This window comes from Trichechus manatus, unplaced genomic scaffold (assembly GCF_000243295.1).
Source record: "Trichechus manatus latirostris isolate Lorelei unplaced genomic scaffold, TriManLat1.0 scaffold00025, whole genome shotgun sequence".
Taxonomy (NCBI): Eukaryota; Metazoa; Chordata; class Mammalia; order Sirenia; family Trichechidae; genus Trichechus; species Trichechus manatus.
In genome coordinates this window covers 9,463,281-9,470,416 of record NW_004443961.1, presented here as the reverse complement: position 1 = coordinate 9,470,416, position 7,136 = coordinate 9,463,281, and the positions used below count along the sequence as shown (strand labels likewise).

The 7,136-nt window shown below is 36.8% G+C and overlaps 1 pseudogene; it reads right to left on the bottom strand.

Moving 5' to 3' along the window:
* Positions 1–3,028: 3,028 nt before the first annotated feature.
* Positions 3,029–3,121, bottom strand: LOC111820073 (uncharacterized; annotated as a pseudogene).
* Positions 3,122–7,136: the final 4,015 nt, after the last annotated feature.

Below are 7,136 nucleotides of genomic sequence, written 5' to 3'. Positions count from 1 at the left end.
AGGGGCAGAGTCCTATTTCTTACCATTACTCATTGTCGTTCTGCTTCTAAATAGCAATACTTCTGAGGATGGTTTTGCAGTACTGCGGATGCTGCTTTTCCTGTGCTAGGAAGACATTCCAGAGATGCTGTCACTAAAGATGTGTTTCTAAGAAGGATGTTAGTTTGCTATGGGCGGATGAGATCATACATTCTATTTAGGATCCTTTGGGATGGCAGCTGCTAATGGGTTAGAGCCTGGATCTAAACTTTATATTTTATTTAAGTTAATTAGCTTTAAGACAAGCAACAACTTTTGTTTTAGGTGATAAAATTTATTTAAAGCACTTAATTATTTCCTGCATTTGATCATGCAAATGTATATATATATATATATATATATATAAAACATTTGGTAAAATTAAACAATTAGTGACATTTTTATATTAATGATAATACCCAGAATGCTGAGATATTTTATGTTTCTTGCACATATTATTAAATCTTTTGGTGAGTTCTGTAGAACCGCAAATACGATATGCCAATTGAGAATGATTTTGCTCCTTCCCCACTGTGAGTTTCATACAGTAGTAAGTAAAGATGGATTGACACAGTGGCTGCAACAGTGGGCTTAAACAATACCTACTACTGTAAAGATGTCAAAGGACCAGACAGTGTTTCCCTCTGTAACGCATAGGGCCGCTGTGAGTCAGAGCTGACTCCACGGTGCCTAACAACACAACAAAATAAAGGGCTTAAAATAGTTACACCAAAATATAATACGCTTATTTTAATAGGACGGTTATTTTAGTTCCCAAGAAGTTTGTATTGACCTACTTGGAAAATTGTTTTCTGTGGTTAAGTTCTAGAAGTCTGCTTTTTTTTTTTTTTTAAAGCCTGTATTTCTTAAAATCCAATTCTGTTGAAAGTCACATTTCTATGTATTTTATTTCTAGCACATTCAAATTTAAAACTGGAAACTCTCTGAGGAGATAATCTCAGTTTTTCACATAATTTCATAGTACCTCAAGATGTAACTACATATTTCTCCAACCACAATTTTTTTGTGTGTGAGCATGAAAAAATAAAATATTATTTACAATAGTTACTTTTAAAAGCTCTTTTCTTTCACTAGTGGCATACTGTGCTTTTGTGAGTATGTTTATATATATTCTTATTCCAGAGAAAGTATGCATTTTTATATAAATATTATGTTTTTACATTAAATATTTTAAAATGTATCAATCTCTTCTAAACAACAGATAGAAATTGTGACAGAAAAACAATCTCAGCCACATTACAGTAAATTCAGTTAGCAAGAAGGTGGAGTTGTACAGTAAGAGCTTTTAAGCAGATTATCTAATTTTCAAATAATGCACATTGCACTTTGTGTGAAACTGAGATGGAAAAATACATTTCAGTTTGATTAAATGCCCTTCACAATGAGGTTTATCAGTGCTCAATTTAATTTTTCATTTAATACAGTTTTACTTTATTCTTTCTCTCATTTTATAAAGAACCTGTATTTGCTAGAAAAGAAAATGTTTAAATCAACTTGGCCTGTGACCACGGATTCAGATAGAAGTTAAATCTCTGAGCCCCATAAACAAGTCTGCAGAAATCAATTTATCACCTCTGGTTACTAAGGAGCTTGCTGCTGGTTCTCCCAACAGCCTTGGGCATTCTGTTAAATTGGGAGGACCACTAATACTTATTTTGGAAAAACAAAGGCGGGTAAGCTGTGATTGCATCCCACACTCGGGTAGTGGCAATTATGTTGTAGTGATTTAGCTGCCTGTATAATTGGAATTCTCAGTACGTGGTTTGGGCAGAAGCACATCTGTTCCTACGACTCCCTGTTAGATTTTTCTAAAGTGTTTTGACCATTATTGAAAGTGCTGGATGGCTATTTACACAAATCTACAGCCAGCATGCATAACAACTGTGTGAGTGTTCCTAATTCAATGACATCAGAATCACAACACACTGGGGAGACTTTTGGGTTCCCATGTCAGGAATATTCCATCGTTATATTCACTTTTAGCAATCCGTCCAACCAAAATGCTCACTCATCTCATTTCTGCTTCCATTTTGAGCGTGAATATCTAGATAGAACTTTGCCAAACACAGAGGTTGCCGCTATTACTCACTTTTTCTATTCCAAATGTATACCCACGTAGAAGCAAAGCCATTCTTTACTGAAAACAATGGTTAAGCCTTTGTGATTCTGCCTGCCTTACACTTTAACTAAAGACAACTTAGAGGTACCACATTAAAGCTTCTGTGCTCCTCCCTTGGAAATTAAAATACTTTAAATCATAAAGCTCAAATTTTAAATGACAAATGTCTTATATTTTTGGTTTCCAAAGAGGCATAACATTCTTTGTTTGTTTTTATTGATTTGCCTTCATATTTTGGCCTCTCTATGATTTATATACATCTCTGGTGGCATAGTAGTTAAGAGCTCGGCTGCTAACCAAAAAGGTCGGCAGTTCAAATCCACCGTCCACTCCTTGGAAATCCTATGGGGGCAGTTCTGCTCTGTCCTGTAGGGTCACTATGAATCAGAACCAACTGGATGACCTCTAAAAACAACATGATATATGATAGTGCCACAGGGATTTTACCCAGTTTGAGAAATCTATCCACATTTGAAAGGTAGAGCAGAAGAAGATCTTAAAATTCATGTAGTATAATCCTCTTTTCTTTCTCTTTTCCTCGCGCAAGAACACTGAGGACAATAGAGACTTACTGACTTTCATTAGGACACAGGTAGAAATGACATTTTCACCCAGGAGTTTTAGTTTATGTCAAGTGTCTCTGTATAAGGAAATTTTCTGGTTGAAATAGAAATGAAACGTGCTTAAATTTTCAACAGTAATCTGAATTACTTTTGCAACACTGCCTTCCATCCCCCCCCCCCACTTTTTTTTTTTCTGCCAGCCCATTCTATAGCATAGATTTTATTATTAACAACTGATTTCGGTCAAGTTAAAGAAAGATAACAAAACTATGGTTTCTCCTGTTTTCTCATTCTGGGATTACACTTTAAAAATATGGGATGCTTCATGGACTTGTGTGTCATTCTTGCTTGTGAGCGGTGCTAATCTTTTCTGTATCATTCCTCTTTAGTATATATGCATGGCCTAAGGGACCAGTCTCCCTATTTTTTAATTTAACTTGTTTTCATTTCTGTAAAAGCATGTACATATGCTTGGAACTTATTGACCTTAAATTATAATAGCTACACCTCATACAGGCCCTTCTTTCTCGTAACTTTATTTTGGTGTAGCATGAAAATAATTGACTGGGAGGAGATGAACAATTTGGAAGTTGGAACTCATCGTGAGATGGAAGGTATAGTCTTTATTTTTTGTCGATACAAACGAGACTTTTAAATTGCCAAAGTAGAAATAGAATGGCGACTTTCATTTCACAATTTTTATTGATGATTCAAGTTTTATGACAAGTCAATTATATATATATTTTTTAATCACTTTTTTTTTTAATTGTACTTTAGATGAAGGTTTACGGAACAAACTAGCTTCTCATTAAACAGTCAGTACATGTATTGTTTTATGACATTGGTTAACAGCTCCACGACGTGTCAAGACTCTCCCTTCCCGACCTTGGGTTCCCTATTACCAGCTTTCCTGTCCCCTCCGGCCTTTTATCCTTGCCCTTGGGCTGGCGTGCACCTTTAGTCTTGTTTTGTCCTATGGGCCTGTCAAATCTTTGGCTAAAAGATGAACTGCAGGAGTGACTTCATTACTGAGCTAAAAGGGTGTCTGGGGGCCATACTCTCAGGGTTTCTCCAGTCTCTGTCAGGCCAGTAAGTCTGGTCTTTTTTTTGAATTAGAATTTTCTTCTACATTTTTCTCCAGCTCTGTCCGGGACCCTCTATTATGATCCCTGTCAGAGCAGTCAGTGATGGTAGCCGGGCACCATCTAGTTGTACTGGACTCAGTCTGATGGAGGCTGTGGTGGTTGTGGTCTATTAGTCCTTTGGACTAATCTTTCCCTTGTGTCTTTAGTTTTCTTCATTTTCCCTTGGTCTTGAAGGGATGAGACCAGTGGAGTATCTTAGATGGCCGCTCAGAGGCTTTTAAGACCCCAGACGCTACTCACCGAAGTAGAATGTAGAACATTTTCTTTATAAACTATGTTATGCCAATTGAGCTAGATGTTCCCTGAGACCATGGTCCCCACAGCCCTAAGCCCAGTAATTTGGTCCCTCACGGAGTTTGGATTTGTCTGTGGAGCTTCCATGACATTACCCTGAACAAGTTGTGTTGGCTTCCCCAGTACTGTGTACTGTCTTACCTTTCACCAAAGTTACTGCTTATCCATTGTCTATTTAGTGGTTTTCCATCCCTCCCCGTCCCCCTCTCGTAGCCATCAAAGATTTGTTTGTGTGTGTAAACCTTTTCATGAGTTTTTATGGTAGTGTTCTCATAAAATATTTGTCCTTTTGTGATGGACTTACTTCACTCAGCAGAATACCCTCCAGATTCATCCATGTTGTGAGATGCTTTGCAGATAAATCATTGTTCTTAATCTTTGCGTAGTACTCCATTTTGTGTATATACCATAGTTTGTTTATCCATTCATCTGTTGATGGGCAGCTAGGTTGTTTCCATCTTTTTGCTATTGTGAGCAATGCTACAGTGAACATGGGTGTGCATATGTCTATTCGTGTGATGGTGTCCTAGTCATCTAGTGCTAGTCTAACAGGGATACCACAAGTGGATGGTTTCAACAAAGAGAAGTTTATTCTCTCACAGTCCAGTAGACTACAAGTCCAAATTCAGGGCGTCAGCTCCAAGGGAACGCTTTCTCCATTGGCTCTGGAGGAAGATCCATGTCATCAATCTTCTTTTGGTCTGGGAGCTTCTCTGTGCAGGAACCTCAGCTCCAAAGGATGCACTCTGCTTCCGGCACTGCTTTCTCGGTGGTATGAAGTTCCCATGTGTCTCTACTCGCTTCTCTCTTTTATATCTCAACACGGATTGCATTAAGACACTAATCTTGTAAACCTCATCAGTATAACCTCATCACAGTGACAGAATTTACAACGCATAAGAAGATCACATATAACCTCATCATAGTGATAGAGTTTACAACACATAAGGAAATCACATCAGATTACACAGTCATACAATACTGGGAATCATGACCTAGCCAAGTTGCTACACACATTTTTTGGGGGACACAATTCAATCCATGACAGATGGATTTTATTTCTCTAGGATATATTCCTAGGAGTGGGATTGCTGGATCATACAGTATTTCTATTTCTAACTTTCTAAGGAAGTACTGTATCCTGTTCCAAAATGGTTCTACCATTTTGCATTCCCACCAGCACTGCATAAGAGTTCCAAACTCCCCACAGCCTCTCCAACATTTGTTATTTTCTGTTTTTTTGATTTGTGCCAGTAATGCTGGGTTGAGATGGTATCTCATTGTGGTTTTGATTTCCATTTCTCTAATGACTAGTGATCGCAAGCATTTCCTCATGTGTCTGTTAGCCACTTGAATATCTTCTTTGGTGAAATGTCCATTTCTTTTGCCCATTTTTTAATTGGATTATTTATCTTTTTGTTGTAGAGGTGTTGGATTTTCTTGTAGATTTTAGAGATTATACCTTTGTCAGATTTGTAACAGCCAAAATTTTTTTCCCAGTCTGTAGGTTCTCTTTTTCCTCTTTTGTTGAAGTCTTTTGATGAGTTTAAGTGTTTAATTTTTAGAATATCCCAGTTATCTGGCTTATCTTCTGGAGTTTGTATGTTGTTACTTATGGTTTGTATCCTGTTAATACCATGTATTAGAGTCTATAGTGTTGATCCTATTTTTTCTTCTATGATCTTTATACTTTTTGGTTTTATATTTAGGTCTTTGATCTGTTTTCAATTAGTTTTTGTGTATGGTGTGAGGCAGGGGTCCTCTTTCATTTTTTGCAGATGGACATCCAGTTTTGCCAGCACCATTTGTTAAAAAAACTGTCTTTTCTCCATTTGGTGGACTTTGGGTCTTTCAGGTGACTGTAGGTGGATGAATTTAAATCTGGGTTCTCGATTCTTTTTCACTGGTGAATGTATCTGTTGTTGTACCAGTACCAGGTATTTTGACGACTGTAGCTGTATAGTAGGTTCTGAGGTCAGGTAGTGAAAGTCTTCCTACTTTATTCTTCTTCAATAGTTCTTTCCTTATCCAGGGCCTCTTTCCTTTCCATATAAAGTTAATGGTTATTTTTTCCATCTCTTTAAAGAATGTTGTTGGTATTTGAATCGGGATTGCATTGTTAAATAGGAGTGGTGATAAAGAGCATCCTTGTCTTGTTCCTGTTCTCAAGGGGAATATTTTCACCCTCTCTCTGTTAAGAATGGTGTTGGCTGTTGGTTTTGTGTAGATGCCCTTTATTATGTTGAGATATTTCTCTTCTGTTTCTATTTTATTGAGTTTTTATCAGGAATGGGTGTTGGCCTTTGTTGAATGCTTTTTCTGCGTTGATTGAGATAATCATGTGATACTTTTATTTATGTGGTGGATTATGTTGATTGATTTTCTAATGTTGAACCATCCTTGCATACCTGGTATGAATCCTACTTGGTTGTGGTGTATTATTTTTTTGATACGATGCTGAAATCTGTTGGCTAGAATTTTGTTGGGAATTTTTACACCTATATTCATGAGAGATATTGGTCTGTAATTTTCTTTCTTTGTGGTGTCTTTGCCTTGTTTTGGTATCAAGATTATGCTGGCTTCATAGAATGAATTCAGAAGTATCGCTTCTTTTTCTATGTTCTGAAATACATTGAGTAGTACTGGTGTAAGCTCTTCTCTGAATGTTTGGTAGAATTCTCCAGTGAAGCCATCTGGGCCAGGGCTTTTTTTATTGGGAGTTTTTTAAAATTACCTTTACAATGTGTTCTCTTGTTGTGGGTCTGTTTAGATTTTTAACATCAATTTGTAATAGTTTGGGTAGGTACTTTTCCTAGAAATTTGTCCATTTCCTCTAGATTTTCAAATTTGTTGGAGTATAGTTTTTCATAATATTCTGTTATGATCCTTTTTATTTCATTTGAGTCTGTTGTAATGTCCCCCATTTCATTTCTTATTTGGGTTATTTGTGTCCTCTCCTGTTTTTCTTTTGTCAGT